This window comes from Danio aesculapii, chromosome 19, assembly GCF_903798145.1.
Source record: "Danio aesculapii chromosome 19, fDanAes4.1, whole genome shotgun sequence".
NCBI lineage: Eukaryota > Metazoa > Chordata > Actinopteri > Cypriniformes > Danionidae > Danio > Danio aesculapii.
The window spans coordinates 25683694-25696748 of record NC_079453.1 but is presented as its reverse complement, the minus strand read 5'-3'; the positions used below and the strand labels follow the sequence as shown (position 1 = coordinate 25696748).

The 13055-nt window shown below is 34.4% G+C and overlaps 1 protein-coding gene across 2 annotated transcripts in view; it reads right to left on the bottom strand.

Moving 5' to 3' along the window:
- Nucleotides 1-12565, bottom strand: part of sema4ab (sema domain, immunoglobulin domain (Ig), transmembrane domain (TM) and short cytoplasmic domain, (semaphorin) 4Ab) — a 59698-nt gene extending 47133 nt beyond the window's left edge. For both annotated transcript variants that reach the window (XM_056480410.1, XM_056480411.1), the window contains exon 1: nt 12322-12565. The gene's annotated coding sequence lies outside the window, so the exon portion shown is untranslated. The remainder of the gene's footprint in view (nt 1-12321) is intronic.
- Between the last annotated feature and the right edge of the window lie 490 nt (nt 12566-13055).

Below are 13055 nucleotides of genomic sequence, written 5' to 3'. Positions count from 1 at the left end.
TCAAATGCTAGAGCTACATATTTTTTATAATTCTCTGGAACATAATTAAAATTAAATTGTAAGCACTTTTCTCTTTGTGTTGTGTCCTTTAAAAGCCCAAATACAGAAACAGAACAAGCTCTGTGGAAATTAACATTTGGATGGTATTTTAGCTTTCTCTGCTATAACATTATAGCACCTCTGGCCACGCCCCTTCTCTGTGCGGGGTGTATGCGCATGATGAATGCGCGTAACCTGAAGCGTTTCTGATCTCACTAGCACAGACGTATTCTTTTAGTGTTTTAGGTGTATTACGGTAGGCAAAGCCCTAACGCATGTCCTGAGTGAGGTACCTGATGTCAGATGCTCCAGGGAGCAAAATCTGTAAGAAAGTAAGATCATGGATAAAAATAAGAATTATACAACCCTCCTTTGGCTTAATCCCTAGCGTTTTAGATCTGTTTTAGATCTTGTCTTAACAAAGGACCAAAAAATAAAGAATATTTAATTTTATGATGTGTCATTGTGCCAGATTGCACACCAAACATAGTAGGCTACCTAATATGGTTATATATATACACATATATACATATATACATACACATACACACACACACAAGCATACATATACATACACACACACACATATACATATATAATTTTTTATATTTATATATATTTTTTATATTTACATATATCTTTTTAATCACAAAATTGTCTGCATATTTCAGGGAAATACCACTACAAAATAATTTTTGTGTGGTAAATCAAATTTAAAGTAATTTCTATGACAAAAAAAATCATGAAAAACTAAGGGGTTTGGTAAAAGCCAATGTCTCCCTTTGCATTGAACTTTGAGCATATTACATTCAGAGATGTTGTTTATGTTCACACGGCTACATTACACATCAACTAAAGTTTAAAATATGATATTGTAGTGGACGACTCCTTTAACATTCTGAAACTCGTAAAGGTAAGGAAGCAGTTAGTATAGTTAATATATTCCAATCTGAACACTAGTCAAACTAGACTTTCAACACAACATTTTTCCAGTTGAATGGAGTTGTGAAACGAAAAGAAGTGCGGGATACTCCAGTTTTGATCCACCGCATATGACACTCAGCTGTCTGACAGGGTGCAGGAATTTTAACTGAGTCCCATCTTGACTTCCACCACATGACAGCAGAGGCTGAGCATTACAACAGAAGCATTCACATCTGATTAAGCATACTGGCAGATTCAGACAGATAGTGATGCTGTGCGTGAGAACATGTCAGATGAGTGCTTCTACTCAGGAGTGTTAAATAACATACATTAAAGGCTCCAAGTGTGACAGCGCTTGACAAGAACTCTACAGCAGGGGTGTCAAACTTCCACTATAGGGATGCTCATAATAACCAATTAACCGTTAACCGAAAGGATGTGTTTTAAATGATTAATGGTATCCGTTAAATCATTAAGAAATTATTATATTTATTTTTAAAGTTTGGCTGCATCAGGGGCCGATCAAATCGAACATGCTTTTTGCGTTGAGAGGAGCATCTTTTGAATGATTTACTAATGGCCGCGAGCGTTTTGCGGGGCCCTGAGCACCTCACGAGTTTGCCGTTGCGCGCTGTGTGCCCACAGTTGAATAAAGTAAACTCTTAGCAGAAAAACTGTTACGTCAGTCGCGTCTTTATAATTCTTCAATTAAATGAAAGCAGAGGGGGGGTTCTGTTGATTAAATGCATATTTTCCGTGGAGTGATCGACTTGAGGTAGCCTTCTATTTTTATTTGACCGAAGGAAAAAAAATATATATCTTTGGAAAAAACAGCCTATGTCGGTTCTTAAAAAGAATGCAGTCAGTGTTTTTTTTTTTTTTGTAATCTAAACTTGTCAATTAGGTGAAAAATATCCAGGGCAGGACGATTTATTTTATTGTTTTTATTTAGTTTATTCTGTTTTTCTATGCTGTTGGAAACACTGCAGGTGCTTGACAATGCAGGTGCTGTTTTTCTGATGTTCTGTATGCTGTTGTTCACAATCATGTTAAAATAAATGAGTATTTTAAAATGCAATATTAAATATGTCAGACACAAAATAGACACCTAATTTTTTTTTATTAAATAATAATTGAATATTAATCTGACCAGTTAACCATTAATATTTGGTTAACAAGCGGCGGTTGTCGGTTGGCAAAAATTAACCAAAATGAGCATCCCTAAATTCCACCACTTTCTATTAGGTTGCAGCCCTGCAGATTTCAGTTTAAACCCTGCCTCAACACACTTACCTGTAGGTTTCAACTAAGCCTGAAGGACTCAATTAATTTGATCAGGAGTGTTTAACTAGAGTTAAAGCCAGATGCAGCCCTCTAGGGTTCTAGTTCGTAAGTTTTTGCTTAAACTTAGTAACTACTGGCTAGTTTGTAAGTAAATTTGTTCTTACTTTGGTTGCAACACAAGTTCTTAGGGCAGAACATAGAAGTAGGTCATGAACTCTCTGTAAAGTATTGCATAGTTACATAGAATGACATAATATCCAATAAGAACCATTTAAATTATTACAATTCTGCTGGTGCATCCAGCCCCAGACACGGAGTTAGACAGTCCTGCTCTACAGTGTTCCCATTAAGACCAAAGACAGATGAATCACTGATAGCATAAAAATTTTAGAGTCACCAAAAAAGATATTAATGATTTTCAGCACCATAAACTTCTGCAAAATCTTTCATTAGCCATGTTGCAGTTCAAAGAAGTGATTTAGATTTATGTGCAAAACTGGAATATTGCATTAAACATTTGCAAATAAATCAGTTTCAATCCAATGAGTCGAAAAGAATAAAATCATCTAAATAAGGAATTTTCTGCAGAGGGAGAAACCACCATGGGCATATTTTCTTGAACAATGAATTAATGAATGCACTGTGGCTTTTGGAGGAGCGAGAGCCACTCAAGTTGTGAAAGGTAATAACACCAAACCACTTTGATGATAGATTTTGGCCAAGCCACTTTAGAATGACCAAAGCAACATTTCGACCTGCTATTTTGTCCATTAATTTGTCTCACTAAGCTTATTTTTTGTTTTACACATGACAAACATAATCAGTTAAAATCAAATCACATTTAAAAAAAATAATTTTAATAACAATTATTATGATTTAATGATAAAAAACAATACATATACTGTAAATAAAAAAGCCCAAAAACAAATAAAACTAAAGCAGTTGAACACTGAACAAGGTTTTTCTGTTTTTCCCCAATCACTTTGCCACTTTTTCATAACTGCATAAATCAAACAGCCAAAATGTTTTTTTTTTTACTTTTTTGTCTTGCTTTTCAACAAAATTTAATAAAAGATAAAAAATGAGTTTCTAAAACTATTTGACAGGACATTTTTAACATAACAATTTAATTAATGTAATTTAATCAATATTTAGAGAAATTAACAAACATGTACACTGAATGCCTTTTCTGAAGTAAATGTGATGCCGTTTACTAACATGCAGTCAAAACAATGATTAATCCATTACATGTGATACATTTAAATGTCAAACTGTTTCTGTCATGAATGTTCTTGATGTTCACAGAGCAACTTTAGTGATCGGTCATGACATATTTGGCACAGCAAGCCTTGCATTTACTACTGTTATCGTCTTTGTATGAAATAAACGCTGCCCATCAAAATGTGTGCAGCTGAGAAGTGCTGATGAAATGGCAGACAGAACAATAGCCATCATCATTTCTGCAGTTACATGACTGTCATCAATGAAGACTAGAGAGAACGTGCTCTACTGTGTGCTTGCATTTGTCTGAAATAATTTTTTTTAATATTGACAAATGGTAGCACGAGTATAGTAAAAACTATGCCTATATTAGATATAGCCACTTAAAATCTGGCTGATCACCACTTAAAATCTGTTGGTACTCAATAACCACGACTCTTTCTATAGGTTGTTTTCACATGACGTCATTGATGACGCACAAGATTCAGATTGAGTCCCGAAAGTGATTCTTCTACATAGGAATCACTATCAGAACATCAAAATGTTTCTGTTTTATGTTGCTTTTAATTGTTTAAATCAGCCAAGATAAGAAATGCTGAACAGGAAGAAAAGGTGGCATGTAATAAACATCCATGATTTCCAAGTCATAATTCGATTGACGGCACAAATAAATATTATATACAGGTATAGCTATGTGTATAGATATGTTAATGTGTTATGTGAAAACCAGATACACACACCACCACACTTATACAAAATCCAGGAGAGTATTAATAATGTACCCTGCCATGTAATCGCTGCAATGACATCTCTGTCTCACTTTGCAATAATCCATATCTTTACTGGTGTTTCGGCAGAATAAACCACCTTAACGCTAACATTGGGATGCGCAGCAGTGGTGAATGTTTGTTGATGAAAAGTTCATAAGCTGAACAAAAATGAAACGCAACCCTTGCGACAAAACTAGACGGTTATTTTTGTGGAGCCCTTTTTCCCAAAAGAAGCAAATAATAATGTAGACTATGTGTCCATGCTTTTGTATGCTTTCCTCTGTTATTCCGTTATGTCTGAAAGATATTCGCATGGGGATAAAACTACAGTAATTTATAATAAACATGTTTTTGAGCCACATAGTAAACTGTATAATGTGTACAATTCTTAGTTGATGAATGCTACAGAATACTGCATCATAGTAAACTGATAAACTGTAATAATTACTGTAACGTTAATGTAAACTTTGCTGCGTCGTGATGGCATATAATTATAACGTAGAAAACTGACGCCTATAGAATAATTTGTTACATTTGAGTTGTACCACAGCAACCAGTGGCGGATTTAGGCCTGGGCAATATGGGCGGTCACCCAGGGCGACATCTTGCTAGGGGCGGCATGGCATGTCACCAAATACGTAATTTTGCAGTAAACATTATTCTGTCTTGGGGCTAGGCGATATATCGAGTTCTGGGGACTTATCGATATGATTCCCCAACGCCATGCGGGATTATCCAATATCTTTCTTATCGATATGGTTTGAGGCCACACGTGCGCACACTCCAAGACAGCACGCGAGCTCCACTTCCACAAATGAGCGCATGTGCAAATGAATGATTCACTCCATGAGTCATAAAAAAGATTTGTTAAAAATGAACGAATCTTTCAAGAATGACCTATCACTGACGCGACATGAGGAACATGCAGTGTCAGTGTTGTATTGAAATTTGACTCCCCCTCTCGTGCACGCGAGTCACACAGTGCCTGCAGCTGTCACAGCGGTTAATCAAAAACCTTTTATCGATAATTTTTCCGCAATTGACAGCAAGAATAAACATAGAAGCCTTGTCAAACTGACAAAAAGCACCTGAATGTGTTCAAAAGAATTAAAATCGCCAAAATGAGACGAATTTATACCGCATTTCAAGTGAAACCACCTCATGTTCACAGATTATAAGTTCAGTATTTATTACACGACGGTCTCATCTTCATATTTACATTTTACCACATTTATGTGTTCTAGTCTGTTACTGCATATTGACTTTAATTACGATAATATTCTAATCATTGTATTTATTTATTTATTTATTTTGTTTAGTTGATGTATTTATTTTAGCCCCTTAACTGGAAGACGTCATTTGATTTGTGTGTGTGCCTAGTGTACAAACGGTTGGTGGTTTAAACGATTATTAAAACTTAAACATAAATAAATAAATAAATTTAAAAAACATGCATTTGTCTACCAAACATTTCTTTTTCTATTTAAATATCTCGCTGTTATCTACTCTTATACAATCTAATGATGATAATAACAGGGAGGGAAACCCTGTGTTTGAATTATATTTTGCTCAAAAACTGTTTAATAAAGTTTTAATAAAAGCTTTAACTCTCAAGTAACCATTTATGGGAAAATACAGGATATATATTGTATACCGTCAATCCTCCTAAAAATACAGATATATAATTTTTTAACCCATATCACCCAGCCCTATTCTGTCTTCTTATTTGTTCAGTAGAACACTGAAAGTAATTTTTTTGTTTTCGTTTTCATCTGAATAATTCCAGTTGCCAACGATTCAGAACATCCCTAAAAAAAAAAAATCTCTTATTGCTATCGCTCCTTCATGCTGTGCTGTAAGGCTGTTCGGTTATGGGAAAAATCATAATCACGATTTCATTGGTCATAACTGTAATCACTAATATTTAATACAATTATCAGTCGACATTGAAAGTCTCAATATGATTTATATGACATATAATATGACAGGTGCCATGACCAGTGAGGAAACAAGAGACGTCTCCAGGTATTTCTTTGAATACTGGACCAAAACGGTTATGTGCACGCCTGGCTATACTTGAGTGAAAAGCTAACAGACATGGACTAATATTGCCTTCACCCCCACCCCAGGCTAACTCATAAATACCTCAGGGTTGGGTGTTTGTTCTTACAATCTCACGCATCGCATTCAAGTTTGAAACAAAACAAGTATAAAACAAAGAAAATAATTACAAAGCTATGAAACCAAATAACAACATATGAATTCTAAATTATTAAAAATATATCTTAATCTACAGACCAGTGTTTAAACTATGGTTCAATCAATATGGCCCTTCCCGTGAGTGCATTATGTAGGATTCCAAATTCCCTTTTTGTAAATTTAATGTTGCTTTGTTATTTATGCTTTGTAATTATGACTGTGATACTTGAAGGCCTTAAGTCATTTTCCACTCCTGGACTAGTCTATGTAATAGGTTTAACAAAGAGATTCTCTGTTGAGCAAAGAGTGGGATTGAACAGGTACAAAAATATCTACACCACAGTCAAATTAGGGACAGTTGTGACATGTTTTTTTTTCTGCTTTAAAAAAAATGAATGACTGTCTTACAACCGGTACATTTTCAACATCCTTTACGCTTCTGTTTATTTCAGTCCCTATGACTGTTGACTAACTGTCAACAATTTATATTTATATTTATATTGAACATGCATTTAAATCTAATATTCTACTCTGACACCCACAATAATCCCATCAAGCTTCATACTTTTGGCATGTCATTCATAAGAAAATCTAAATATGATGCTTTCATAAGATACAGTCATATATAAAAATAATCAATAGAGAACTGAAGTCAGCTGTCTATGACACATGCAGAAAATGCCTTGAGCAAACTTGATAAATAATACACAACTCCTGCATCAATACGTTCGTGTCAGTACTGCCTGAAAGGTGACACCTCTCGTGTAAAGAGTCACGCAAGCCTGATATAAACACAACAAACCTTACATCACAACCTGTAGACTCTAAGCCTTTTCATACCTCAACATATATAGAGGTGCTTGGCATACTATATAGAATTTTAATTACAAGCTTCAGGTGCAGAAAGGCAATGAAACTTCCCTCTACAAGCACTACTTGATTCAGACTGAAACTGAGTCAAATCGGCTCACGAAAGTTCCTTCTCTTATTTGCAGATCTACATTAAAAGCAGATGTAGGCTATGCCCATTCACTCGTTAAAGGTTGTATTTCACATTCTGGAAAAGTCCAGTTGCATAGTTTACACAACATTGTTCTTAACTAAAACTCTCTTAAGTGGTATGACTGTTTATTTACACAGCAACAGAGTTTTTAGTGGCCTGAAAACTTTTGAAAACTGCTTTTAGGGTTTCAAAGTTTTTGAAAATAGTACCATTACAATCTCTGGTAAAAAAAAAAATGCAAATTTGTGAAAACTGTGCCATCAGATAAAAACCATAGAGCGTTCTTCATACATATAGGCCTAGATAGATGATGAATGAATGAATGATTTTGAATGGACGAATTATAGGCATTCTTTGACATTCATTGCATATCCACATTTGATAAGCCTAGCTGAAAATGCTAAAATACATTATTTGAAGATATTGCATTAGGAATCCTTCCAATATCTTACATAATGAATTTACATATCTCTGACGCCTGATCAAGAATATTTTCCTTTATAAATATAACCAGGGAAATACCTGAGGGGGAAAAATGAGCTATAATCAAAGCAGGTCCGACCACACATGGAGAATCTGACAATCTGACATTTAAACAAAACAAAGAGTTTAGATTGAAGTACAGTGTTAAAAAAATGACAGAACACAGTCTTTTTAAGCTAAACAGAGTTCTCAATGTTATGACAAAAAAACACAGTTTTCACAAATCTGTCAAAGACAGACAAATCAAAACAATCTAATTGTTTCCTGAAATGGTACACAAGTTAAATTGCCACAAGCTTTATCATTTAGGCTTCATCCACACAAAGCAAGAGCTATCCAATATTTTTTTTTAGAAATGGTTTAACTTGAAGGAAGAGGTTACTATGTCAGTATAGGTGAACATTGGTCGGGGTGGACACCCATGATGACGTGCAATCCCACAAGGTTCAATTCTGGCACCTCTCCTGTTCAACCTTTATATGCTCCCACTGAGCCAAATAATGAGAAAGAACCAAATCTCTTACCACAGCTATGCTGATGACACTCAGATCTACATTGCCTTTTTGACACATGGTTTTAGCCACATTGACACCCTCTGCCAATGCATTGATGAAATGAACAGATGGATGTGCCAAAACCTTCTTCAGTTAAACAAAGAGAAAACTGAAGTCATTGTATTTGAGAACAGAGATGAGGTTCTCAAGGTGAATGCGTACCTTGGCTCTAGGGGTCAAACAAACAAAAATAAGGTCAAGAATCTTGGTGTGACTCTTAAGTCAGATCTCTATTTCAATAGTCATGTCAAAGCAGTAAGTAAATCAGCATACTATCATCTCAAAAACATTGCAAAAATGAAATGCTTTGTTTCCAGTGAAGACTTGTTCATGCTTTTATCAGCAGCAGGGTGGATTACTGTAACGGACTCCTCACTGGCCTACCCAAAAAGACTGTCAGACAGTTGCAGCTCATCCACAACATTGCTGCCAGGACTAGGTTTCAGACCAGAACCAGAAAATCAGAGCACATCACACCTGTCCTCAGGTTTTTGAACTAGCTCCCAGTTACATTCAGAATAGATTTTAAAGTATTATTACTGGTCTATAAATTACTAAATGGCCAAGGACCTCAATACATTACAGACATGCTCACTGACTACAAACCTAACAGATCACTCAGATCATTAGTATCAAATAAATTAGAAATTCCAAGAGTTTAGTCAAAGCAGGGTGAATTTGCCTTCAGCTACTGCGCACTCCGCTGCTGTAATCAAGCTTCCAGAAATGATCAGATGTGCTCCAACATTAGGCACATTCAAATCAAGACTGAAAACACATTGTACTATGTCCGACAGATTGCTTTATTATGTATTTCTTTTCTTTTTCATTTTCATTTTTAACACATTTTAATCTATTTTTATCTGTTTTAATCATTTTAAATTCTTTAATCGTTTTTATTTTCTTGTTTCTTTTATTCTTGTTTATGTAAAGCACTTTGAATTACCATTGTTAATTACCACACACAAAAACACGTTTTCAGATCGATGCACAATTAAAAAATTGTTGTACTTTGAATCATGACTGCTCTCCTGTTTTCTGCACACCCACCAGAAAAGATTGCACAGTGTTTATAAATTCTGAAATATAGATTTTTTAATTTATGTTTAAAATGCATTGATTCGCTACAGAGGGCCTACATTCCCCCTACTTGGACTGAAGAAATTTAACACCTACTGTCTGCCATTCTAAAGCCTAAAAGATCAAAGAGAACTTTTAACAAATCTCTGGATGGATTCGTCTGAAAGAACAAAGTCATATACACCAAGGATGGCTTGAGGGTGAGTAAGTCATATAGGGTATTTTCCATTTAGGGGTGAACCCTTTAACCCAGGGACATTTGTCAGCTTCAAACCTTTTTGTTTATGTCTGTGTCCCTCTCTAAACTAAAATATTTACTATTAGTAGCCTTTTATGAGATCTAACGTTTTATTTCTAGGAATGTGGACGAGTAGATCAAAGATCAAAAAACAATGATTATGATTAGGCATGACATTTTTCTCCTGAATTTCTTCAAGACCTGAAATGCAATCAGACAACAAAGTCATTTGCTTCAGAAGATAATGTTTGTGTTCTTAAAAACTTCTTAAGAATTTTCAGAAATGGAACTGATAAATATTTTTTATTTGATTCTTGTGAATCCTGCACATAAAGGTAACGAAATACAAAATTATTTACATTTATTTAATTACTAATTTAATTTAAATTTAATAATTTATTGTTGGATTTTCATCAATTCTTAAACTCAAAACTCATTTCAACTCTTATGTCTACAGACATCACACATCATGAAGCACTTCAGGAAAATGACCAGGTTTAATAATAAAAAAAGAAATCTAAAGATTCAATAAATTCTATTTTGCTCAAAGAAAATGAAGACCATTATTTCTGACTATTTTAACAATGAAATTTTTAGGCCAATTACACATATTTCACCTGCTTGTTAAGTGTGATGTCACGTTAAGCAGCTTCCAGGTCCAAGCAATCTATCAAACTGTATGGGAGACTCAACAAATGGTAAAAGTAAACATTTTCAAAGTGATGTAATACTTTTGTAAACCACAAATTAAATAAATAAATAAAAAAAATAAAAAAAAAAAAAAAAATATATATATATATATATATATATATATATATATATATATATATATATATATATATATATTCACTTTAGTCTGTGATATGACTAAAAAGTGGTCATAAATGAATATTTTCTCAATTCAAATGAGCAGTGTCTTGGACCCAGAAACAGTATCTCACACATCACGACTTAACAAGAGGACTTTTATTCTTATTATTGTAATGTATCCTGAAGTTTTATTTCTTCTATTGCCATCACAGGTTTTTCTCATAATATTAATTTTTAAAAATATGCATATAAATTAATGATACCGCATAAATGAAACCATGAAAAACAACCTCACTATGTATTTAGATTAAAAATAAAATATAAATACAATTTTATATTATGTAGGCTATCAGGAACAAAAAAAAATGAGAATATGTAAGAAAGGGTGATTTACTGACAATGCAAATTGCAATCATTACAATGCAAAAAAAAAAAAACAATAATCAGAAACAAAGCAGTGGAGTGGGTGGGGGTGAGGGGTATTTTCACCAACATAAGCCTTATTTAGAGATGAAGCGGAAAATCCGTTGGGATGAGAATTCAGTGATTCCCTGAAGAAAAACAATGGTGGCATTTGCGTGCAAGCAGGTAACACGTCTTAGTCCGCAGAGGAAAAGCGTTGAGTCAATGAAGGAGAAGAGAATCACTCTCCCAGAGGAAGCTTTCATCCTCATGTCCAGTTGCCATGACTACAGATGATGTGATTGCCAGGCAGCAGTGGGGTTGTGATGAAGTGTGTGTGTGCCAGTGTGATGATGCTCTATAATTTAATTCTAGAGTAATCAATGTGTGAGGGGGCAGTATGAAAATGCACATTTTTATTTGTTTGTATGTTTGTTTGTTTGAAATACAGCTTACTATAAAACAGCTGGTTATATTACACATTTTTTCAGACAGATATTAATTGTCCTAAATACTCAAAATGTAAATCTAAAGTTTCCTTAGCAAACAAATATCTAAATAAATAGAGGCAGTGGATGCGCGATGTATCACATAATATTATTAAAACATAAAATAATAATTATGCCACATTTTTTTATTATTTTAATTTTCTTTCAATGAATGTTAATCAACACTGACAGGCCACGTGTACTTTGCCAGTACCAAACACCTACTGTCAAGTGTGCATACTTGCACTTCACTGCAGGTCCAGCTAACAGTTCGCAAGAAAACACCAGTTTGATTTAATCTGAACTAGATTAGATCAGCCAGCAGATTGTTCTAAAATGGAAATGTACATTCACAAATGAGCAAAATGTGCTCTTGATGCATCTACTGTGAACAAATGTTCAAAAAGCACAACACGGCAAACTAAATTAAACTATTCAATACTAAGAAAACTCACAATAACCAAGTCACACAAGAACGACAAACACATCCTGCACTGGCGAGGTTGAAACGCACGTGTTTCTTTCTCATTCGCATTTTTTTTATTATTTATTTATTTATTAAGATTTTAATAGACACTAAACAAACATTCATAAACAGCCCGGACATAGTCGATGTTTGTTACATGATGTAAAGTTCACAGCTCAACTTTGCATGATTTGGTTAACCGTTCACGATCAGCGCAAACATACTTTAACTTACTATCACTTATAGCCCACTTTAACAGTTTCAGGATTTGCCGTTTTGTACATTTTATCTTTAAATACACACTACACGACACATATTTCACTTCACACTGCTGTGCAACGATTTAACGGCTGTACTCACATCAAAATGTGCTTCTCCGGGATCTGTTATGTTTTGCTCCGGTGTTGTTATGATAGTCCCTCGTTTGTGTAGGCTACAACAATTTCTGACGAACTTCCAGATGACGCTACTCCAGATAATGGAAACTCTGAAGCGCAGAGTCTGTGGTTAGTAACACATTACTAACTCGTTTTTTAAAAGCAGCTCGTCTTCATGTAAAAGCTTGCCTCTCTATTGTGTCCACGCTGTTGATAAGTAAACGCCGTTTAGCCCACGGGTAGACAGCAGAGCCAAAAAAACTGCTTCACCTACACAACACAACAGCGCCATCTAGCCGTAAAATGAGAATAAATAAATAAATTCAAATATGAAGGCTTCAAAAGGGGTTGCCATAAATACCATGTACAATTATCATTTTGGGATCCACAAAAGAACGTTTTTACAAGATATTTTTTCTTATAATGAGATACCTTATAATAATCCTAATAACGTTTATTTTTTAAACCTTTTATACAATTTAAAAAGGCATGTGAATATTAAGTTTGATATTAAATTTATTAAAAATAAGTTTAGTTTACTCAGTCCAAGATATTAATCACGAGTCACCACAGCGGAATGAATCGCCAACTTATCCAGCATATGTTTTATGTAGTGGATTCCCGTCCAGCAGCAACCCATCACTGGGAAACATACACACACACTTATTCACACACATACACTATGGTCAGTTTAGCATATCAATTCACTTATAGCGC